The sequence below is a fragment of the Lissotriton vulgaris genome, chromosome 1_1 (genome assembly GCF_964263255.1).
Source record: "Lissotriton vulgaris chromosome 1_1, aLisVul1.2, whole genome shotgun sequence".
Classification (NCBI taxonomy): Eukaryota; Metazoa; Chordata; class Amphibia; order Caudata; family Salamandridae; genus Lissotriton; species Lissotriton vulgaris.
Window position 1 is genome coordinate 1,731,650,753 of NC_141685.1, and position 26,082 is coordinate 1,731,676,834.

Below are 26,082 nucleotides of genomic sequence, written 5' to 3' on the forward strand. Positions count from 1 at the left end.
ATAAAAGGAGAAGAAAGGTTTACATTCATATAGCACTTGTTACCCCTGATGGGTGTTGAAGAGCTTTTCTGGCGAGTACCTATGGAACCCATAAAAGGATTAGTGGTGAATTAGTATAGATGAATATGGAATTTGAGAAGTGAAAATGTTAGTCTGTTAATTTTGATTGAAAATGATAGTGGAGGGATAGAAGAGTGAAGGATTTCTTTTTTAGGTCATAGCAGTAGGAGGAGGCTTTTGGAGGAGTAAAAAGGAGTTTTGGAGGGGAGGAGTCAGAGGGAAGAGTTTAGAAAGATTTGTTTTAGGGGATCAGTATAGTAAAAGGAGGTGTCAGATGATGCAAGGAGGAGTAGAGTAGGAGAGAGTCTAGAAAGGGTTATTTTGGGGATCATAGTAAGTATGGGGTTTGGATAAATGAGAGCGTGGATGTAGAGGATATATTGATAGATGTGTAGGCTGAGGAGTAGTACACAAAAACTATCTTTGCAAGCCAAAAAATTATTACGTGTATGTACTTTGAAGGAGAAAGGCGGCTCTAGCACTCATCCTCATTACTGTCGAGTGATGAAGCACAGATGGCTTGTTCAAACAGAGGTCTGTGTTTGTGGACTATGAAGTGGCCAACAGAGCTAAACTGACTGGCTTCACTGAGCTGATTCACAAACTGAGCCAGGACAGATCTGGAACTTCATACCTTAAGTGTGATATTTTTCAGAGTAAAAAATATTTTCCACATTTACTTTATTTTGTCAACAGGATAAAATAAGTCATTACTGGTTAGCTTTGACTTTAGATGAAATATCCATTTTCTAATTAGATTCACAAACTTCCCTGTTAATATACAGCTACAGCAGTCTATAGTGGACCAGTGATTGAGGATAATGGCTCAGGTTTGGCTGCAATAGTGCAGTTGCAAGACTAGGAAAAAGCAGTGGACATCAGTATCTCTACTAAAGCATTATGGAAAATTAAAATGGAACACTTCAAGGAAATATTTTCAGTGGCTCCATAATCCAAGCCTAGAGTGGCAGCATCTCACAACAGACTAGAACCTGACGCATGCTGCACCCAATCACAAAATCTATGGAAATGTGCCTGGTCCATTTCAGACATATGTGTACGAAAACACAATTTCCATTAAAGCTCTCAAAACATTTCCAATGAGTGGGACTAAAAACCAATACCATTTACGCATTGTAATGTGGCTTAGCAAGGATGAGGGATTTAACAGTCTTTAGGTATAAAATCTTCTGAAGGACAGAAAAAATAAATATTCAAACAAAGAAGGGTTAGAGATAATGCAGCAACACGAGATGAAATATCATAATCAAGGTAGAGCATTTATGGAGATTATGGAGAAGTAATAGAGTTTATGCCTGTCCTCGATCACAGCTCTAGTAAACCCATTTGAAATATTGGCTCTGTTCAAGGAAGAAAATATCTTCTTTGTAAAAGCACAGTTTATAACAACTCAGCAGTGCATTTATGCACCTAGGAAGAGGCACTCTATAAACTACAGGGAGGTTGAAATGAAGCGAGCTAGCAATACTGGGCTGACAAAAGATTATGGGAGGTGGGCTATAGATGTTAGGATATCGGTTATGAAAGTGCTCTTATCTCTTCATGTACTTATGTGGAATGCCTTCGTTTCAACAATCATAAAAACAGGGAGATCCAATACCCACCAGGAGCTGGGTAGAAATATCGAAAGAAACTATGCACCATATGGGAGTGAAGACTCACAGAAACTGGTGGCAGAATTACATTTCACTAGTTGTTCATGAGTGGAATAGTAGTCTGAACGGCCAGTATGTACTTAATAAATTAATGCGTTCATTCAAATGGTACACAGTTGATGTAAATGATGTACGTTTTATCAATATATAAATATAAAAAAAACATCAAGTAATATCCGATATGATGGAGAATTGTGAACACAGAACTCAGGCAGCGCACAGACAAGTGATTTACATCAACCTTGAAAACTGGCGCAACAGTTGAACTTATGCAGGGAAGGGACAGTTCCATGAGTATATCAATTTAAAGATGGTTTCAAATCAGTTCGATATTTTAGAATTGCCAGCTGGTTGACCTCATGCGTCAGTAGCCAGATGAGGTCAGAGTCAAGACAAAAAGTCTGCACACATTTGCAGCATTTTAGACGCTCATTATTTTTCAAACTATTACTTATTTGCACCATTACCAAGTACGAGGGGTGGCTCATAATTTCTATTAATTTTACAGCCGCTGGCGTAACGAAAGATGAGGCCCCCCCCTGCAAGGTACTTGGAGGGGTCCCCTCCGGACTAATTCGGGAGCTCTCCTGCCAGAATAATGCGCTGAGGGGGCCCCCTGGAGCTGGGGGCCCTCCGCACTGTGAGTGCTGCAGGGGCCTGTGTTAAGCCACTGTTTACAGCCTGTTCCACGTGCTCTTCTTACCTCAATTACAATGGGGGCAGATCTTCGTGGTCCGCTTCTCTAATTATCTTATCCTGATGATGACCTTGAATTTGAGGTTTTCAAATCCAAGAAGTGGTGATCATTTCAGAACCCTGGGCCCCTCACAAAAGGCAAATCAAAGGTTAGCAATGTTGCTTTCTTTTGGATGACCGCCCAATGGATACTGAAAATCTCTCAATGAGCAAACTAATGTTCAACATTATCCGGTGATTGTGCAGGAACTTCATTTTTTTTTTAAATCACTAAAGCATTCCAAATATCCCCATGTTTATGCATCACAAAATAAACCCATCCCATTCAGGGTGAAAAATGCTACGCAAACAAATGATGTACGTTCGGGCTGGACTGTTCCCATGAGGCACAGGGTCAAGACTGATTTGCATATGGCTGGGTGTAAACTGGGGTGGCATGGTGAACAAAAGAACGATGGACTTAACCCAGATCTCTTGACTGGGGTGAATGTATGATTTATTCAGCATTCCAGCCATCATTTGTCAGCGCAGGATTAAAGGATGGGCGGATGAAAGGATTGAAGGATGGTTGGGTGAAAACATGGGTGGATGAAACGATGGGCAGGTGAAACGATGGATGGGTGGGTGAATGGATGGGTGGGTGAATGGATGGGTGGGTGAATGGATGGGTGGGTGAATGGATGGGTGGGTGAATGGATTGGGTGGGTGAATGGATTGGGTGGGTGAATGGATTGGGTGGGTGAATGGATTGGGTGGGTGAATGGATGGGTGGGTGAATGGATGGGTGGGTGAATGGGTGGGTGGGTGAATGGGTGGGTGGGTGAATGGGTGGGTGAATGGGTGGGTGAATGGGTGGGTGAATGGGTGGGTGAATGGGTGGGTGAATGGGTGGGTGAATGGGTGGGTGAATGGGTGGATGGGTGGGTGGATGGGTGGGTGAATGGGTGGGTGAATGGGTGGGTGAATGGGTGGGTGAATGGGTGGGTGGGTGAATGGATGGATGGGTGAATGGATGGATGGGTGAATGGATGGGTGGGTGAATGGATGGGTGGGTGAATGGATGGGTGGGTGAATGGGTGGGTGAATGGGTGGGTGGGTGAATGGGTGGGTGGGTGAATGGGTGGGTGGGTGAATGGGTGGGTGGGTGAATGGGTGGGTGGGTGAATGGATGGGTGGGTGAATGGATGGGTGGGTGAATGGATGGGTGGGTGAATGGATGGGTGGGTGAATGGATGGGTGGGTGAATGGATGGGTGGGTGAATGGGTGGGTGGGTGAATGGGTGGGTGAATGGGTGGGTGGGTGGGTGGGTGAATGGATGGGTGGGTGAATGGATGGGTGGGTGAATGGATGTTTATGTTTATAAAAACTTTTATAGCGCGCTCTATTACCACAGGGTATCCTGGCGCGGTGATGGATGGGTGATGGATGGGTGAATGGGTGGATGGGTGGATGGGTGGATGGGTGGGTGCTGAATGGGTGCTGAATGGGTGATGGATGGGTGCTGAATGGGTGATGGATGTTTATGTTTATAAAAACTTTTATAGCGCGCTCTATTACCACAGGGTATCCTGGCGCGGTGATGGATGGGTGCTGAATGGATGGATGGGTGGATGGGTGGATGGGTGAGTGGATGGGTGAGTGGATGGGTGAGTGGATGGGTGAGTGGATGGGTGAGTGGATGGATGGGTGAGTGGATGGATGGGTGAGTGGATGGATGGGTGAGTGGATGGATGGGTGAATGGATGGATGGGTGAATGGATGGATGGGTGAATGGATGGATGGGTGAATGGATGGATGGGTGAATGGATGGATGGGTGAATGGATGGATGGGTGAATGGATGGATGGATGGATGGGTGAATGGGTGGATGGATGGATGGGTGAATGGATGGATGGGTGAATCGATGGATGGATGGGTGGATGGATGGATGGGTGAATGGATGGATGGATGGATGGATGGATGGATGGGTGAATGGATGGATGGGTGAATGGATGGATGGATGGGTGAATGGATGGATGGATGGGTGAATGGATGGATGGATGGGTGAATGGATGGATGGGTGAGTGGATGGGTGAGTGGATGGGTGAGTGGATGGGTGAGTGGATGGGTGAGTGGATGGGTGAGTGGATGGGTGAGTGGATGGGTGGGTGGATGGGTGGGTGGATGGGTGAGTGGATGGATGGGTGGATGGATGGGTGAGTGGATGGATGGGTGGATGGGTGGATGGATGGGTGGATGGATGGGTGGGTGGATGGGTGGGTGGATGGATGGGTGGATGGGTGGGTGGATGGGTGGGTGGATGGATGGGTGGATGGATGGGTGGATGGATGGATGGGTGGATGGATGGATGGGTGGATGGATGGATGGGTGGGTGGGTGGGTGGGTGAATGGATGGATGGGTGGGTGGGTGGATGGGTGGATGGGTGGATGAATGGATGGGTGGATGGGTGGATGAATGGATGGGAGGGTGAATGGATGGGTGGGTGGGTGAATGGATGGGTGGGTGAATGGATGGGTGGGTGGGTGAATGGATGGGTGGGTGAATGGATGGGTGGGTGAATGGATGGATGGGTGGGTGAATGGATGGATGGGTGGGTGAATGGATGGATGGGTGGGTGAAAGGGATGAATGGATGAATGGATGAGAGGTGAAAGGTTGGGTGGATGACTGGGTAAAAAGATGGGTGGATGGGTAGGTGAAAGAATAGGTGGATGGGTAGGTGAAAGAATGGGTGGGTGAAAGAATGGGTGGGTGGGTGGGTGAAAGGACAGTAGAGCAAATGGAATTCTGGAAGGATGGCTGATAGATGAGTGAATGAATCGATGGACAAAAGGGTCAATTGATGGATGAAAGGCTTTATTCATGGATGAGTAAGTCAAATGATGGTTGTATGGGTGGATGGATGTAAGGATGCATATGTGAACAGATGGCTGGATGGATGGATAGAATGGTAAAAGTGAATGATGGATGAAAGAATAAATGAATGACAGAATGGAAATGTGAAATGGTGGATATCAGCGGTTAGCTGGAAGGGTGAAAGGATGGATAGATAAATGCTTGGATGGAAGAGACAAAGTAACACTTTTAGGGGGGACTCGGGCTTACTTTATTACTAGGTTTGTGCCAACAGAGCTTTGGTTCAAAGTAGGGTATATTTTAAGTTTTTTAGCTACACCTTTGTATTAGTTACCCCCGAAAAATGTTACCTTTGTGGGTTAGGAAAACCTCGCCCATGTACCAGGCTTACCATGAGTGCCTGATTTTTTTTATGCAGGTTACTTCAATTTCGTTAGTGTTTAATAAGCAAATGAGTGAAAAAAAAATGGCACCAAAGCCACAATGATTTTCATGCAGCAATGTCAAACTGAAAAACCTGGTAACTTTTGGGAAGTTTGCCATAGGCTGTCATTGCATAAAAAGATACTTTGCACACCCTCAATTTTCAACATGTTCAGTAGCCCAGTGTAAATCCATGAAATGATGAGGTCTAACTAGCTTACTGTGTGCTTACTCCTAACTATAACTTAACTATATGGTTTTTGTAATGAACTGTGCGGTATCATACAGCACACCAGGGGTGTTATTTTAGTACACAATCTACAACTAGAAGTTCTGCACCCTGTTGAACATTAAGCATGCAGTTTGCCCATGACCACGACCTCTCTTACCCTGACCTCTTGTAGGTTTTGCCTGCGACAGCGCATGCAATGCATGCACTTGCGAGAGATATTGTATACAGGAAGGGGTTTGCAGTCTGCTCATTGCTTACCTTAATTGTTACTCTTTTTGCGCTTTCTAATTGGTACTTGTGCGCCAACTTCACTTCCTCTTCTTCGGATGAAGCACAGACCACGTACTGATTGTTTGTGTGATTTTTGTCCTTCTGCCGATTGTGCGGTCATTGAAGTACTATTTTTAAATTATTATTATTATTATTATTATTATTATTAATTGTATTTTGTTAAACGCAAACAACCCGGAGGCCTCGTAACGCCTCGCTCTTTCTGGCAGAACTAGGAAAGCTTATTAGAGAAAACAAGGGTCCTCAGGAATTGCTATAGACAAACAAATAAACCTATAGACCACAATAAGTACTATAGTTCAGCTTCCATGCCCAGCCGGGCGAGGAATATTTAATTTAGATTTAACAGGAATTAGATTGACCTAAAGAGGGTCACATACAAACATTTAGATAGGGCACAATCCTGTACCTATCCCAAGAATTGGAAAAACCATAGGTTAAGAAAAGAAAGTGAGTCAAGGAAAAAGTTTAACAGGCAAGAAGAGTTGGAGCCAATTGTCGCTTGCGAATGAATGATCAATCACAGCAAGTCTCGACATACAGTGTGTACAGATTAATATGCAAAATAAATTTCATGCAACACTGTTTTCAAGCGTCAACGTTTCGATCCCAAGGCTCCTAATGAACCGGGATCATCATCAGGACTGTTTTAATCACTGCCTGTATCCAATACGAACGCCTGTGGAAGTGAAAGGGAGGAAAATGAAAGAACAACATAAGGCATCTGCCTGAAATGGTGAAATAAACAACAGTAGCAAAAGCGAGGTCAATATGTGGCTGTCTGGCCACTCCTAATCAGGTCCAGTACTCAACCAGCAATTTAGTTCTTAATTGTGATTGAACTGCATGCAGTACTGTCATGCAAGTGTGGGCCAGCTCGGGGCTCGGTGAAAGTTGCCTCATCGTGAAGTCGAACTGGTTTGATCACATCCATGCGTACAATTTCAGATCAAGTGAGTGAGCGGAGTGAAAAACAGATAACCAAGAACGGCGCGGTGAGTTGGTGAAGGTTCGGTGACTAATTGGCCAGGTTTCAGGGCAGTCCGCCGATACACTAGAAAGTGACACGAGACGTCGGCGGAAGGTTCACATTGTGACTTGGTGCAAACGAACATTATTAAAATGAAACTGTGGTGCTCGTGAGATCGGTGACATTTCCTGAGGCACTTAACAATTGCGCGTTGTGTCCGTCTGGTATTTGTGGTTTTGGTTGCGACAGGATGTGGGTGGTTTAAAAACATGCCGGGTGATTGAAGAGGAGTACGGCCGAAGTGAGGTGGCATGGTTTGTTTTATTCGGCGGTGGGTAGTTTGTCAGGGGATCACTGACCTGCCAATGTCCAGGGGTGGCTTGGTCAGGCGCTGTTGGTCATAAGGGGTGTTGCCGTGCCCAGAGTTAGAGGTGCCTGAAAAACGGGAGTTACATTATAAAATCAGGCTAGTCCGGATGTGCAAAGAAAACAATTGCCGGGGCATAACCAATTACTTTGACAGGGACGAGTCCGGTTATAAGGCCGTGAGGCCACGAGTCTTCCTTAACGTAGGGGCTTGGATGAAGGAGTACGTTGCTCCTTGGATTGAGTAACCGCTTGGGTTCGCGGTCTCGATTGCTGAATTGGGGGAAAATATATTAGAGGCAAAACTGGGGCAAGTATGGAATTAACCTAGCGTAAGGGGGGGCAGGGTAGGCACTTACCTTACTCCACAGTGGAATCGGCGGTGGGTGGAAGGTGGAGACACGATGGTCTCACTACTCTTCTCCGACAGCGTGAATCCGCTGTTCAAGTGTTGCTCGGTTCCGGGTGGCTATAATTGGTGAGTTGCCAACACTGAGGGCGGACTAGCCATTCTCGACACGTTTGCGGCAGCCCTGATGGAGTGGTTTAGAGCCCAATCTGGGAAAGGTACAGGGTTAGGATTGAGTCTGCTAACACTGAAGACGGAACATCTGAGACTTTTAAGGCAGAGGTGTAGGAGCAGTGAGAGAAGTTGGAGGAAATCATGGGATCCGAAGGATAGGGAGGTTCATAAGTCCGCTTTGCGGGAGTATAAACAGAGAGTTATAATGGAAAAGCAGGAGTATTTCTCCAATCTTACAGGCTCCCTAACCTCATCGAAGGAACTTTTTTAAATTGCTGACTCGTTGTGCTCTCTCCAACTCCCTGACCCAGTGGTCAGTTCTCAGGAACTATGTAATGATATCTCAGACTTTTTTCACAGTAAAATCTCGGACATTCATATCTCTCTAGAAGACCAATGTCACTCTTTGACTTGTGATGTCCCTCCCGTCATAGACAGCCTGGATACTCGGGATGAAGGTCCATCCGAACTATTCACGCAGTTTCCTTTACTGTCTCTGGAAGAACTGAACCTCCTACTTGACAGGACTAAATCCTCCTCCCCTATGGATCCCCTACCGCTAAAAAAACTTAAACAGTGTACAAACAGCATTCTTCCGCTCATGCTGGAAGTCATGAATAAGGCCATCGTCCAGGGTTCCTTTCCACCAGTGTGGAAGAAGGCTATTGTGAAGCCTTTACTTAAAAAACCATCCTTGTATCCTGGCCTTCTCAAAAATTTTAGGCCTATTTCACTGCTCCCTGCCCCGGCAAAAATACTAGAAGCACACCTCAACACCCATCTATCCCCCTTTCTAGAGACCAGGGAGTACCTTGATAACACGCAGCACGGTTTCAGAAAACATCACAGTATTAAATCCGCCCTCACTGTGGTGGTAGACAACATCCGCCGCAAAGTGGATAGTGGCCAAACCACAGTTCTGGTACTATTGGATCTCACAGCCGCTTTTGATACCCTGTCTCCCGCCATACTAACATCTCGGCTTAGGGAGGCAGGGGTCACTGGACCGGCCCGAGTCTTCTTAACTCCTTTCTCCATGGTAGAGAACAGAGTAATGCTTGGAAATTTCCTCTCCCCTGCCAAGTCATTGCAATGTGGGGTGCCACAGGGGTCAGCCTTGAGTCCGACCCTGTTCAATATCTATGTGGCCCCCCTTGCCAGACTAGTAAGATCGCAGGGGATGGAGGTGGTGTCTTACGCAGACGACACCCAGATCATGGTATCGCTGGCTCACTCCTCTGTCCGTACATCCGCCCTTAGCTTTAGGTCATGCATGCAGCATGTGGCAGACTGGATGATCATCAATTCCCTAAAGCTAAATGGCGATAAGACAGAGGTCTTGGTCTTTGGGAAAGACCAAGATGTTTGGTAGAGCGAGTGGTGGCCTTCATCTCTTGGCACCTGCCTCACTCCCTCCCAATCAGCCAGAAATCTGGGTGTTGTCTTTGACACCTCACTTTCTATGACGCTCCAAGTGAACAGGACTGTGGCCACATGCTGGGGTGTCATCAGGATCCTAAATAGAATTCGCAACTATCTCTCCCTTCAGGCACGCAAACAGATCCCAGTCGCTCTTGTTGGCTCCAGGATCGATTATTGCAATTCTTTGTATGTGGAGCTCAACAAGGGCCTCATTCATCGATTGCAAATCGTGCAGAATGCTGCAGCGCGCTTTGTTCTGGCCCTTCCTATGGCATCATCGGCCACGACTGCTAGGAGGGACCTTCACTGGCTTCCTGTCCAGTATAGAATATCTTTTAAGATCCTATGTCTGACATACAGAGCACTTACGGCTGGCCCCGATGATGCACTTGGCACCTTGCTCACCCGCTATGTCCCAACAAGATGCCTTCGATCGGCCGGCCTATTTCAACTTGTAGTGCCCCATACTAGGCTGACCAGATGGGGAGCGAGAGCTTTCTCTGTAGCCGCTCCTCAGCTTTGGAACTCTCTTCCAATTGAGATTAAAACCCTACCCTCAATTGATTTGTTTAAAAAGGCTCTCAAAACTTGGTTTTTCACCAGAGCCTACCAATGAGAGAATGCCGTTTGATTCGGCGAGCTGTATTATTTGAAGTAGGCGCCTTGACGCCCATCGGGCAAAGTTTGCGCAGAACAAGATTCATTTCATTTCATTCATTTCAACCATTCAAGCCGTCATTTGCGGCGGCCATGATGGAGTGGTTTAAAGCCCAATCTAAACCCGAACAAGGCATGGTTCAGGGTTAGGAATGAATGGATTGTGGTAAGGTGATTGCGAATTTATAGTGCGCACCCCAGTGATTGGGTAATAGGTGTTAAAACATAGGTGATAATACAGAGTGAAGATACGTGCTCAAAAAAGTAAAGGGGATGGCCTGTGGTGCCCAGCAGTTATACACATAGGATTATACAAGAATATCTCTATGACAGTGGTGGCAGCAATACATTCAAGGCATTAGGCTCACTCATAGTTTGTACTTGGGAAAGAGGCCTAATGTACTCCGTGCAGTAATATCAATTATCCAGTTCATGCAGGCGGCAGTGGAATGTTTAAAAGTCAAATGTCATTATTCGCTCAGAAACTGCGTAAGCTTTTAGGCTGACATGATATGCAGAGAAAAGTGCATAATTTAGAGTAGGGAAGTCCAATCCTCTGTCCGGTTTAGTCCATTTCGGATTGAGTCCAGCATTATTATGCACTTCAATTCCTCTTTGTTTAGTAGACTAGTCCTGCTGCCTCCTCTTTGGGGTAGTTTCAGTGCCTTTAGAACAGTCCAGCAGATGTCATCTTCGTCATGTTTTGCTTCCGTGAAATGTTCAACCAGTGGGGCGTTCGGTGTCCTGCACCTGATGCGGCTCCTGTGCTGGCAGATGCGGGTTTTGATTTTTTGTGATGTTTGACCCACATAGATTTTATTACAGGGACACTGGATGAGATAAATTACATTGCTTGTATTGCAGTTTGTGAGAGTGTTACATTTGAACGTAATATTGTTGAACACAAGTGTTTTACCTTCAATGGTCAAATTGCACACAGTACATACACCACATTTGACATGTCCAACAAAGGGGGACAGACCCCATGCCGCTTCAAGTGTAGAAGAATGGTTAGGACTAGGAAGCGCTGCTCGAACTAAATGGTCCTTTAGATTCTTACTTTTTTTGAATGCGAATAGGGGTAGCTCAATTTCTAGAATACCTGCATTAATCACGGGCCAATGTTTTAAAATCATTTTCCTCAGTTTATTAGAGAGGGGGGAGAAAGTTGTTACACATGCTATTCTGTCCATATTTTTCTTTGGGTTTGGGACAAGCAAGGTTTCTCGTGGGCGGTCCCATGCCCTTTTCAAGGCGTTTTTTACAATTTTCCTGGGGTAGCCCCTGTCTTTGAGTTTATTGGCCAGAATGGCACTTTCTCTAAAGTAGTCCTCCTTGTGTGAGCAGTTCCTCCTAATCCTTAAGAATTGAGAAAATGGTAGCGAATCCCTCAGTGCCCTGGGGTGATTGCTGGTGTATTCTAACAGCGTGTTTCTCTCAGTAGGTTTTCTGAATAACCGTGTGAGGAGTTCACCTTCCTAATGGAAAATTGTTAAGTTCAAGAAGTTTATGGAAAAACTGTCAGATATGGAGGTCAATTTAAGGCCCGAACAGTTGTTGTTCATCCAGTGCATAAAGTGGCGCAGAACATTGGTGTCCAATCTCCATATCATGAAGATGTCATCAATGTATCTACACCACATAATGATACCGGAGAAGAAGGGGTTAGATGGTACCAAGATGACTTGCCTTTCTATTTCATCCATAAACAGTATGGCCAAATTTGGGGCAAAAATCGCGCCCATAGAAGTTCCCTTTATTTGTTGATAAAAGAGGCCTTTAAATAAAAAGAAATTTTGGGTAAGGCAAAGTTCCAGTAACTGACAGATGAATGACGTGGGAATAGCATGAGGACGTGGGCGTGTATCCAAAGTCTTCTGTATAACAAGAAGTGCTGCAGTTTGCGGGATATTAGTATACAGAGACTCCACGTCCATGGTGCACAAGGTATCAGTTGTGGGGTTGAAGGGGTGGTGCTCGATCAAATTGATCATGGACATGGAGTCTCGTACATAGCAAGCTGTGGGAGGGACAAATTCTTTTATAAAGAAGTCAACAAATGCCCCTAAGGCAGAGTTCCAGGATTGAACCGCATGCCGACACAATCGGGCGGCCTGGTGGGCTGGTGATATTCTTGTGAATTTTCGGTAATGTATATATTACCGGGGTCCTGGGGCTTTTCACATTTAGATAGTTGAATTCTTTCTTGGTCAGGAAACCCTCTGATACTGCATCTGCTGTTACTTTCCGTATCAGTTCCTGAATTACCTTGGTGGGGTTGGATGCTAACCTCAGATAATGATCTTTATTGTCTAATTGTCTCTGAATTTCAGCAGTGTAAGAGTCAAGTTCCTGTATGACAATTCCACCACCCTTGTCTGCACTTTTAATAACTATAGAGTCATTGGTTTTAAGGGAACTAATGGCCTGTTTCTCCTTTATTGTGATGTTATATGGTATGAATCTCTTTTGTTGTTTCATGTTTGAGAGGTCTTTAAGGACCAGTTTCTCAAACGTAATCACTTCTGGTGGTACCAAACCTGCGGATGGTAAAAAGGTTGAGGGGGGGCGGAAAGGATTATGTGCCTTAATGTCAGGCGATGGGTGAATTTGAAAAAATGCCTTCAGGCGGACCCGCCTGAAGAACCGTAGGAGCTCGGTATGCACCTCCATGAAATTGGGTGCTACCGTTGGGACAAAGGTCAGGCCCTTTTTAAGGAGGGAGAGTTCGTCTTGCGCCAGCAAGTGAGTGGTAAGATTAACAAGCATTTGCAATGCAATAGGTCTCGCATTAGGAAAGTTTGAGCTATTGGTATTGTAAATGACAATTTTTTTAATTTAGGTTTTGTTTTTGAAAATAGCGAAATTAATAGCTTTGTCATTTACAATGCCAATAGTTATAACTTTTGCAAATGTGACACCTATAGCATTTGTAATGCAATATGTGTTGTATTTACGTGAATTTCAGAGACAATTAGACAATAAAGATCATTATCTGAGGTTAGCATCCAACCCCACCAAGGTAATTCAGGAACTGATACGGAAAGTACCAGCAGATGCAGTATCAGAGGGTTTCCTGACAAAGAAAGAATTCAACTATCTAAATGTGAAAAGCCCCAGGACCCCGGTAATATATACATTACCGAAAATTCACAAGAATATCACCAGCCCACCAGGCCGCCCGATTGTGTCGGCATGCGGTTCAATCCTGGAACCCTTAGGGGCATTTTTTGACTTCTTTATAAAAGTATTTGTCCCTCCCACAGCTTGCTATGTACGAGACTCCATGTCCATGATCAATTTGATCGAGCACCACCCCTTCAACCCCACAACCGATACCTTGTGCACCATGGACGTGGAGTCTCTGTATACTAATATCCCGCAAACTGCGGCACTTCTTGTTATACAGAAGACTTTGGATAAACGCCCACGTACTCATGCTATTCCCATGTCATTCATCTGTCAGTTACTGGAACTTTGCCGTACCCGAAAATTCTTAAGGATTAGGAGAAACTGCTCACACAAGGACTACTTTAGAGAAAGTGCCATTCTGGCCAATAAACTCAAAGACAGGGGCTACCCCAGGAAAATTGTAAAAAACGCCTTGAAAAGGGCATGGGACCGCCCACGAGAAACATTGCTTGTCCCAAACCCAAAAAAAAAATATGGACAGAATAGCATGTGTAACAACTTTCTCCCCCCTCTCTAATAAACTGAGGAAAATGATTTTAAAACATTGGCCCGTGATTAATGCAGGTATTCTAGAAATTGAGCGACCCCTATTAGCTTTCAAAAAAAGTAAGAATCTAAAGGACCATTTGGTCCGAGCAGCGCTTCCTAGTCCTAACCATTCTTCTACACTTGAAGCGGCATGGGGTCTGTCCCCCATTGTTGGACATGTCAAATGTGGTGTATGTACTGTGTGCAATTTGACCATTGAAGGTAAAACACTCGTGTTCAACAATATTACGTTCAAATGTAACACTCTCACAAACTGCAATACAAGCAATGTAATTTATCTCATCCAGTGTCCCTGTAATAAAATCTATGTGGGTCAAACATCACAAAAAATCAAAACCCGCATCTGCCAGCACAGGAGCCGCATCAGGTGCAGGACACCGAACGCCCCACTGGTTGAACTTTTCACGGAAGCAAAACATGACGAAGATGACATCCGCTGGACTGTTCTAAAGGCACTGAAACTACCCCAAAGAGGAGGCAGCATGACTAGTCTACTAAACAAAGAGGAATTGAAGTGCATAATAATGCTGGACTCAATCCGAAATGGACTAAACCGGACAGAGGATTGGACTTCCCTACTCTAAATTATGCACTTTTCTCTGCATATCATGTCAGCCTAAAAGCTTATGTAGTTTCTGAGCGAATAATGACATTTGACTTTTAAACATTCCACTGCCGCCTGCATGAACTGGATAATTGATATTACTGCACGCAGTACATTAGGCCTCTTTCCCAAGTACAAACTATGAGTGAGCCTAATGCCTTGAATGTATTGCTGCCACCATTGTCATAGAGATATTCTTGTATAATCCTATGTGTATAACTGCTGGGCACCACAGGCCATCCCCTTCACTTTTTTGAGCACGTATCTTCACTCAGTATTATCACCTATGTTTTAACACCTGTTACCCAATCACCGGGGTGCGCACTATAAATTCGCAATCACCTTACCACAATCCAATCATTCCTAACCCTGAACCATGCCTTGTTCGGGTTTAGATTGGGCTTTAAACCACTCCATCATGGCCGCCGCAAACGCGGTTTGAATGGTTAGTCCGTCTTCAGTGTTAGCAGACTCAATCCTAACCCTGTACCTTTCCCAGATTGGGCCCTAAACCACTCCATCAGGGCCGCCGCAAACGTGGCGAGAATGGCTAGTCCACCCTCAGCGTTGGAAACTCACCAATTATAGCCACCCGGAACCGAGCAACACTTGAACAGCGGATTCACGCTGTCGGAGAAGAGGAGTGAGACCATCGTGTCTCCACCTTCCACCCACCGCCGATTCCACTGTGGAGTAAGGTAAGTGCCTACCCTGCCCCCCCTTAACGCTAGGTTAATTCCTTACTTGCCCCAGTTTCGCCTCTAATATATTTTCTCCCAATTCAGCAATCGAACCCGCGGACCCAAGCGGTTACTCAATCCAAGGAGCAACGTACTCCTTCATCCAAGCCCCTACATTAAGGAAGACTCGTGGCCTCACGGCCTTATAACCGGACTCGTCCCTGTCAAGGTAATTGGTTATGCCCCGGCAATTGTTTTCTTTGCACATCCGGACTAGCCTGATTTTATAATGGAACTACAGTTTTTCAGGCACTTCTAATTCTGGGCACGGCAACACCCCTTATGCCTAACAGCGCCTGACCAAGCCACCCCTGGACATTGGCAGGTCAGTGATCCCCTGACAAACTACCCACCGCCGAATAAAACGAACCATGCCACCTCACTTCGGCCGTACTCCTCTTCAATCACCCGGCATGTTTTTAAACCACCCACATCCTGTCGCAACCAAAACCACAAATACCAGACGGACACAACGCGCAATCGTTAAGTGCCTCAGGAAATGTCACCGATCTCATGAGCACCAGTTTCATTTTAATAATGTTCGTTTGCACCAAGTCACAATGTGAACCTTCCGCCGACGTCTCGTGTCACTTTCTAGTGTATCGGCGGACTGCCCTGAAACCTGGCCAATTAGTCACCGAACCTTCACCAACTCACCGTGCCGTTCTTGGTAATTTGTTTTTCACTCCGCTCACTCACTTGATCTGAAATTGTACGCATGGATGTGATCAAACCAGTTCGACTTCACGATGAGGCAACTTTCACCGAGCCCCGAGCTGGTCCACACTTGCATGACAGTACTGCATGCAGTTCAATCACAATTAAGAACTAAATTGCTGGTTGAGTACTGGACCTGATTAGGAGTGGCCAGACAGCCACATATTGACCTTGCTTTTGCTACTGTTGTTTATTTCACCATTTCAGGCGGATGCCTTATGTTGTTCTTTCATTTTCCTCCCTTTTACTTCCACAGGCGTTCGTATTGGATACAGGCAGTGATTAAAACAGTCCTGATGATGATCCCGGTTCATTAGGAGCCTTGGGATCGAAACGTTGACGCTTGAAAACAGTGTTGTATGAAATTTATTTTGCATATTAATCTGTACACACTGTATGTCGAGACTTGCTGTGATTATTAATTCGCAAGCAACAATTGGCTCCAAAACTCTTCTTGCCTGTTAAACTTTTTCCTTGACTCACTTTCTTTTCTTAACCTATGGTTTTTCCAATTCTTGGGATAGGTACAGGATTGTGCCCTATCTAAATGTTTGTATGTGACCCTCTTTAGGTCAATCTAATTCCTGTTAAATCTAAATTAAATATTCCTCGCCCGGCTGGGCATGGAAGCTGAATTATAGTACTTACTGTGGTCTATAGGTTTATTTGTTTGTCTATTGCAGTTCCCGAGGACCCTTGTTCTCTCTAATAAGCATATTACCCATGGTCCAAAGGTTTCTCTGGGTTCCCTTGTTTATGGTAAAAAGAACTAGGAAAGCAGCAGCTAAACCTGCCCAGAGTCCATTTCTTGTGCAAATAAATGGCTGCTTGGTGCAATGCTGAATTTGTAGGGCTACATTGTGAAATGGGCAAATAGAGCCTATCCTATACTGCTTTCCACTGCAATGCCCAGCTGTGACAATTTATTGTGTGCTATTTTGGTTTAGTTTGTGTTGCAGGTTAATTACAAAAGCGCCTGGTATCGCCAGCCAAGATGTTTGTGGCTTTTTCGCGTTAAAGGAATGCATTCGAAAAACCTGGTCTACTGCTTATTCAATTTTGTGTGGTTTACTTTCTGTATTTAAAAACAAATTCATTGACTGCACACAGTCAAGACATACAAATGCAATCACCTCCTCAGATGGTGAAACACGAGATAAAGGTCAGGGCACTCAAGGCCTGCACCAGTAAGTATATGAGTTTAAAATTAAAAGTATGGGCAGGAATGGTAGTGCAAAGAGCCGAGAACTGGACCTTCCTAATTTCCACAATTTTGGATAGCCCAAAAACACAAGGTACAGAATAGCTCAGCACATACCCCAAAGTAAAAAATTAATGATAGATAATATAGTACAGTATCCAGATTAACGATTGCCAGACATGAAATAATGAAAAAATAGCTTGAGGCTTCAGATTCTTGTGAAAAAATATCCTTCTTGTATTCTTTTGATGATTCTTCATTAGACTTCATTAAAAACATAATACAAGTTCATAGCCAATGCGGCGCATTTCGTCCCCACGGACTTCAAGGCTGTTTGTGTTTTTATTTGTTCACGATCGTAGTTAACAAAATGACTTCCTGATGTATCCAATAAAAAAATATTTTGCTTTTGCAGCAAATTTAATTCTTATTCAAAGTTAATGTCACTGCTGTTAACAATTGTAGTGATTCAAACAATGGAGAGTGTTAATAATCCACCTTTCTGATAATATAAAGCACCACTTTTTTTACTTTTTGTGTTTTTTGTTTGTTTGTTGAAGGGGTATAGTCGCCCCAGATCAAATCCCAGATGCATATTATTCAAGCTCGATGAACGAAAAGCATCACTATCTCAAAAGGTCAATCCGTGCTCAGCTCACATTAAAGATTGCGCCGAGAAGATAATGTATATTTCTTAATGTAGTGTTCTTGTTTGCAATCATACGCGTCCAACAAAATTATTTTGCTAGTTAAAGTCGTCCCAAATACTCTGTAACAATTAACATAGGAGCAGTCTGTCCATACGTATCATTACGTCTCTACAGGAGTTCTTGTGCGCCAGTTAAATTATCTAGAATAGCTGGATTTCAGCCCACTCTAGCAGTAATCTTTATCTAAGCAATGAAAAGAGACGTCCGGCACGAAGAAAATGGTGCAAGTGTATTGCCTGCAATTCTATGGATTGAGTATGGAGATTTGACAGTGACGTGAGAGAGTGAGAACAGGGCCCCCCATAGCAATTCAGTGAGCTCGCTAGGGAGGGTCTGCTAAATATGTGTTCTTCCTAACCACTGCAAATATTGGCTAAGACGTTAGGTCTCGCCTTTGCGCAAGCTATTGGCTTTGTCAATGTATGTTAAGCATATTCTGCAGCAGTGCGGCGGCTGTGCAGAATTGCTGAAAGTAAAGTAAAACAAAGCTCTATGATATGCTACCCGAGTCATAGCACTTTGTTTTATTTTCAGCCATGCCATCAACCACTCTGTTGTACAGCAGGGCTAACGAAAACATTGACAAACAAATAGCTCTTGCATAGGCAAGATCTATTAGCTTTGGCAATTATTTTTTTACAATGCAATTCTACAGACTCCAAGTGCTGGAATATACTTGTCATGCAGTGAAGACACCATGTCTAGTCTACCTGCTTCAGAAGCAATTGATGCATGAAAATTCTATTACCAAGTCCGCAAGGGGCAGCTAGGAAATGTTTTTGATGAAATAAATATTTTGTACATATTGGCTTAGGTGGTGAAGGTTTTAGTGGAGGGCAGACAGACGCAGAAGGCATTAGGAAACAGTATTCAACTATCTTAAAATCCACAGATGTTGCTTAGACAGTTCTTCCACTGAGTGCAGCATCTTTCCAAGCTCTGAATTCAATGCAACAGGGAAAGGACAGCGAAAGGGTGTGTACTTCCTAGACAAGGTTCATATACCTGTGGCAACGGCATAACAACCAATCATCCTCCTCTTACCAACAGTCGAGCACATCTTTTGCTCTGGTACATAATATGCATAAATGTGTCAAAGGTAAACAGCCCAAATCTAGAAAATGGACTGCCAAATGTGATGCTATCCCACAGTGTTTCTCTTAATCACCTCAATGCAGAAGCAGATCCTGAAGATAGGTCTTTAGAAGCTGAGCTGAGCAGCAATCACTGCTGCTCTGTAACGAGGCAGGAGGTGCCTATCTGCATAAAGCTGCAAGGCACTCACAGGTCCATTAACTTATACCAGAATAACGATTTGTTGAACAGCAGTTTTTACATCCAGACAAGATGTTTTGCTCACAACATCAGATTTCCTACCGGCCAACGGCTGCCTCAGACCAAACAAACAAAGATGAAGGAAATAACAATTATCATTAATTTGACTTTTCATAACACATTACCCAGTAGTAGGTTTTCTGTGGTCCCTGTCACTTCAGTCATCATCATTTTAATTACTATGCCAAAAGACAACCAATGACATTAAAGGTTGTGAGAATGCATCACAAACGCATCAATGATTCTCATTTTTAAGTGAGCCACCAAGGATCAATGAAAGCAGAAGTCATACCAGCCCCCAATGGGTGGTCTCTGAGTGACTTTAAGCCAAACGCAGTTATCGGCAGGAACATCAGTGTTTCTGGGCTCAGGATGAATAATAATGAACAGGGACTGCTGACACAAATAGAAAGTCATACATCTTCATTAAGGTTTCGTTATCTGTACGGACAGGCAGGCCGATGACAGTGCAGGAAACCACCTAGCCGGCTTCCATAAATGAACACAAACACCTTTGTGTCCAGGGATATCTTACTCTATGGAAAGGGCTATTTTCAGGTCTACGATAAATAGCCCGGCCTGAAGCAGAAGAATAACACCGGAAAGGCAATTTTTAGGTCTCAGCTACAGGCAGCTTTAGCCATTATTTGCAGGTTTACTGTTTCCAATACATATACATAGAATGGGCTTTGTATGAAACGCGTACTCATGATTGGATGGCTTTGTTGTCTATATAATTTGATGGGTTTCCTCCTTTTTCTTGTGTTTGTTCCACCCATGAGCATTTTAGTTTCACTTTTTTTTTTGATTGGATGAGTTGTATCCTTCAAAAGCTAGCTTTAGGGGATTCTTTTTTCTCTATGGGTCAGCACTCCGAAGGCGTGCAGGTTTCATTTGCTCTCTCCCTCATTGCTTGAACATACTAACAACTAATTTCACACAACTAATGCCTAGTGATCAACCTACTTGTGACTTGTAGTACACAAGGCTGCAGGTAAGCTTTTGGGAAGGAATCACTTTACTTCCAATCTTTGTAAGCAGAGAGTTAATGAAATTCTTAGGGATTAAAAAAAGTTCGTCCTCATCTTCTTCTCTCACTTGACCCTATTAGCCAATCCTGACATGACACTTTTGAAATTATTGTCTTTGACAGTGTTAAATCTTTAAGCATCATTCTGGATACAATACTTAATCATCAATCTAAAATACAATGGCAAAAAGTATTCAATTTTATCTGAAACTTCTTTCAGAGATTCATCACCTTATTCTAGAAAAGGTCCTCAAAACCTATATTCAAAGATTTGTACTGCCAAGACCGGACTCTGGGAACTCTCTTCTGACTCCCAAAATATATTTCCTCTCTATCGCCAAAAGTAGTACTACGTTCAAATGTCTTCCTTAAGAAGCCAGAGTCCTGTAATAGGCTCTTTCTATAACTCACAAGGTATTGCACACCTCTCACCCAGGTATCTTGCCTCCAAAAATCAAGTGGGCTCAGATCTCGACAAAGTACAGTGACTCTGCTCCCAGAACCTCAGTCTTCAAAAATGAACATACAATAACAGTCGTTTTCAGACAATAATACCAGAATCCGGACCGCTCTCCTTCCTAGCCTTTGCACCATTAGCTTGATAGGCACCTTCAAAAAGGAGTTTAAACTGAATTCTATTCCAGCAACAGTTCTCGATTTACATTTGATATTCTCACCTCACAATTCTGCTGCCCTCTCCTTTCCATTCCTATTATCGTTAGCCACTTAATCTTTATCGGTTATCTACAGCTATCCTCTCCAGACCTCGATTTCATGGTAGCGGTTTCCTTTAATTAGCAAGGACAGGTACGTACCATTGTTCCCGGAATACCAATATACAATTAATATCCACAAGAATGTAAAAAATACTCGTGTCATGTCTGGGATAGTCAAAATGTCAAAGAAGTACTCATAATATTACAGGGCGATGCAAAGGGTAAAGGGAGAGCCAGTAGGGTGACAATGTCCACATTATGTCAAATATGGTCCACTATCGAAACCTTCCCACTAAAGACCGCTGAGTGAGGAAACCCGCACAAGCCCCAAAAGACACACAAACTTGTCCTCCACTTCTTTAACACAGACTTACAAATGTTGCGACATGAAGCTTTGTGATGATGGCGTACACTGGCCTGCATGAGTCTTCCTTTCAAATTATTCAGATGGTGGAAGTATCACTTAGCTTCAAAGTTCTGTCCATTTAGAAGATTTTATTATGACCATCAGTTTAAAACAGAATTCTAAAATGTACTGGATGGTTTACAAAAAAAGTGCTTTTTAATCAAGAAAGTACAAAGATGCATTTAATTCCGCTGTACAGCCCTTTTTGCAAAAATGCTCAACAAAATATAGTGAAAATCATTCATGTATTCTGGTTCTTGATTTTCAATATTCGAAATTCCACATATTGAATGTTGTATTCAGAGGGGATTACAGCCTTCCACCACTATTCTCTCAAATAGCGTTGTCCTGCCTGCTTTTGCAGGCAAGACATGCTCTCTCCTAACGCTTTTTAAACATTTTATAGCACGCATTTGCAGTACAATAGGTCTCGCATTTACGAGAGTTTAAGCTATTGGCATTGTAAATGAAAATGCCTTTTATTTATCGGTTTTACATAAATAAAATATGTTGTCATTTACAATGCCAATAGCTCACACACTCATAAATGCGGGACCTATTGCATTGCAAATGGTTGTTATTTTTGAAGTCGATCTCTATACATTTCTGCCACCATCCTTCAGTTGTTGGTCTCCGTCCCTCCTCTGCTATAATCCCTCTCTGCAGTCAGTGTCTTCTATCCTTTGACTCAACAGGTTATCTCCTCCACGTTTCTGCTAAACACACACTCTTGTCTTTTTCTTGGTCGTAACTCTATCCTTTTCTCCAGTACCCTCATGTCAATCTAGTGTCTTACCTTTACTTGGAATCCTCCCTCTCTGACCTAGGCTTCACTCTCTCAAATGTTATAATTCCTCTATGCTGTTTATCTCTATTGTTCTATCTTGCGCTATGCAATCACTCAACATTGCTCTGTTCACGACACTATCCCTCATTTCCTAAAATTCCTTTCTGCCATCTCCCAACAAACGGTTGTCCATTCTCTCTGCGGTTTGTCTCCAAGCAGTCCACGCTCAAGGCAATCTCACTCTCTCACTCTGTTCTTTGCTAACCTTTCTATCAGGAGTCTGCCCATCTTCTTCTCAGCTTCCTCTTTTTAATCTGCCTCGGTTACCATTTGTCACTGATGTCGCTCCATGCTATCTATTCTGTATTCAGTGTGCCTCTCTGCGTTGTTCTACTACTTTCTCTAGCTGCACTCTCCTCGTCACTCTTCCGAAAACCTTTCTTTCTAAAGATGGGCTTTTATGCCCCGCTCTTGGTAACACATTAAGCTGCAGTCTATCTTTCTCTCACAAGCCATCCTTCATCTATACAATCTCCTTTCCTGTCTCCCTTTTGATACCCACCCTTCTTCTTTGTAGTCTGTGTCCTCTCAAAGTTTCTCTCAATAGGCTGCCACTGTTCTTGAGCTCTAGATATTTCCACACGCCTTGCACATAAGTGTGGGGTGAATTAACTTGCAGGGTACGATCTGATCTCCTATTTACTAACTGAAGGAAAATATATCACAAAGCACTTCAAGTAAAAGGGGCAATGCGTTTGTAGGAAACCAGAGGTAGAATGCTTATGGGAAAACAAACATTTCTCAACAAAAATAGGTATAGTACCCCAACATTTTCTAAAGGGTGGTAGTAGAATGCCTAACATTGACAGTAATCCACAAGAGAGACAGTTAATTGAGTTAAGAATATAAAAATCCTTAAATGGCATCAACAACTGGTGCCAGGCTGGAACTTGGGGACTGTTTCACAGTGGGGACCAGCAAGAACCCCGCAGAAGTCTATCCACTCAAGAGCGCAGGTGTGTTCCAGAAAGATCCCTCCCGTAGGGAACATAATGGAGTGCAGGATTTTGCACACTAATCACATGTTTGGCAGTATTCCACTGCTTCATTCCTTAACTTACCTTAAGTCTGCCATAGCCACACTAGTTGCCCTATAAGACATCAGGATAGAGCGGACGGTCAACCTTCCTTCATCCATATTCTCTGCTGGCTTCTAATAGGGTGTGCTGCCTTGGCGGCTGGGGTCTCTCGAAAATGCTCAGACTGACACATTAAATGGTTATTGGTTTTTTCTTGTATTTATATAGCGCAAACTTGATCCGTTCCATTGAGAGTCCAACTTTTCATCATTGAGCGAGTAACATGCATCCTCCTTAGTGGCACCAGCCCCCCTCCCCTTTGAAAGGGTCACAGGTCGGAGGAAACCCCTATTTTATGCAAAGTTTCTTATTTGCCAACCATTGACCACTTACAGAAATCAGCGCCGAGTATGCATGCTTGTCTGCGCGGACACGTTTTTATCTTTTCAAACGTAACCCTTCAATGTGGGGAAATATGTCTTCCTGACTATCCCACAGCCCCTCTTAAGTGGAGTTGAAGGGGTTGATTCACCGACCCCTCGCTTCTTGCTGTGAACTTAGGCAAGCCACATTTCCTTCTAACCTGTATGTAAGGGGCTACCACTAAAGGCAGCCTGTTTACATACTCTAGGATTTCCGGTCTGGGGGTACTGGACCTGGTTTACCGCATGTGGTTCCGCACATAGTTTAACTGCTGCAGGGTCAGGGCCTCGGACAGGAACAGCCTGGTCCCCGAAGGCTTCAGTGATGCCACACAGGGGACCAGACAATGGTTCGCCCACCGGAACCCTCCTAGGACTTACCCAGGATTCTGAGTAAAAAGAGGGAAATGGACCAGAGTGAACAAAACTCCTAATTGTCATGTTTTGGTGCCTGGAAACCAGTTGAAATCAAAGATGTGAGTCCCCTAATAGCACCACTCTAGTATTCAGCAAACTCATAGTAAGTGTCAAAGTGATGGGTAAACAGGGCTCAAATAATAAAAAAATTAAAAAAATCAACTATCCTTCTCTTCTTTCCACACCAAGGGGCCGACTGTCAAACCCACCATGCTGTCTCCTTCACTGAAGCACTGGGCATCGGGAAATTAGCACCAATCCTCAGCCAATGAAAGCACTGCTCTCATGCTGTTTATAATGGTAAGCAGCTAAGAGCACTGCGAGGATTGGCTGGGACAGACGAACACAGTGCTCCATCCAAGGCCGATGGGTCTGTTTGTCTGGTTCCATGTCTCCCTGACAGCGATGACTGGGAAAGCCTGAACTGCGCATGTCAGACTGGCCACAAGCAAAATAGCCACCCTGACATGCGCAGTTCAGATACACCGCCCAGATGGTAACCACAATAAACCATGCCTCGCAGCAGAACACCTCCTGGCTGCAGGCATAATATGTGTGATATAATGGCTTGTAGGCAGGGGATCAACGCCCCTTCACCCGTATGCAGAAACCGCCCCTGGTTTTGGCAAAAATTACACCACCAACTGAGCAGGCTCCTATGCATTGCTGCACAGAGCTTGTGCAGCATGTCTATGGCATTGTAAATGTGTGAGAGGGCTTATAATGAAAGGCACCCCTCAGTCATGCACACTCCATGGAGCCCTACAGATGCTCCTCCCCTGTGCTACTGACATGCACACTTTGCTATGTCACCAGCTGAGGTGAAAGAAATTAAAACAAACAACTGACATATGATAGTTGGCCTGTTTACATTTCAGGAGCACAAAGTGCAAGCGGCAGCCTCCCCTTCTTTGTCTGTTTGTGCTGGAGGGGCAATGCACGACCACCACCCTGCATCAGCTGCCTATGCTGTTATATCAGTAAGAGTGCAAATCTGGATGAACTCCAGCATATTAATTACCCTCAATCTAATAGGTTGGGTTTATTTGGCTGATATAGAGAGGAAAAAAATACAGTATGCTGCTCATTGGGGGGCTGGTCAAACATGTTTAGTACAAATTACCGAATGTCATGTGTTCTGCTTGCAAGTGTAGGAGATACACAATTCTTCTCTGGCCTAATCTCTTATTTTTTAATGCCACTGTGCTTTATTTAAGAGAGTGCTGCATTTCAGGCCTTAAATAGCTTATTTGACACCACATTTAAAGATAAGTCAAAAGGTTGACAAAAGACAGAACAGACAAAACAAATCAAATCACCTTTCTGCTTCTGGCAATTCGCTTTACTTCTAGTGCATGGAACAATATCAGACAATGCGTCTGCCTTTGAAGAGAAAGCCATTTCAGTCTTTTTGGATGAGGCGAAATAAAAGCAAGTAAACAAGTTGCAGGTGAGGCCTGTACACAAGTCCAAGGGATCGGAATCAATTAAAAGCCTCGACATGCGGCGCAGAACAACGAGACTGGCAGCACATTCAGTGACTCGGCAGGATTTCAACTCTCAGCCGTGGCTCAACCGTAAGAGGCTCCCGCGCGTCGGATTTGGGAAGGAAAGGGTGAGGGAGGGGGGGGGGGGGGGTGGTGTCAGCAGTTTACACTATGGTGATTTTCGCTGCCTGGGAAAGTGTAAGGTGCAGGGTTCCCGTGTACCCAATTCAGAGCCACAGTCAACAAGGGATGACGAGTTAAGGGATCAATGCTAGTTTGCTTCATACGATTAGCTGGGCATTTAATTTAAGGCTATTTTAAACTAAATATGCTGATTATTTCTGAGTCAGTACAAAAAAGAATTAAGTATACTGAAGGCAATGATACCTTTTAGAGGGCTGACAAAATCAGTACAAAGATCTATACGAGTGGACTGGATGGACGTCTATACATTGTAATGGAAAAGTTGTGTGTTGTGGCAACAAACCATGCTAACCTGGTTCCTCAGAAAGAGAAGT

General features: G+C 44.1%; 1 protein-coding gene across 1 annotated transcript in view; it reads right to left on the reverse strand.

The window, feature by feature from the left end:
* USP6NL (USP6 N-terminal like) overlaps nt 1-26,082 on the reverse strand; it is a 927,917-nt gene that overhangs the window by 877,190 nt on the left and 24,645 nt on the right. The gene's annotated exons all lie outside the window — the stretch shown is intronic.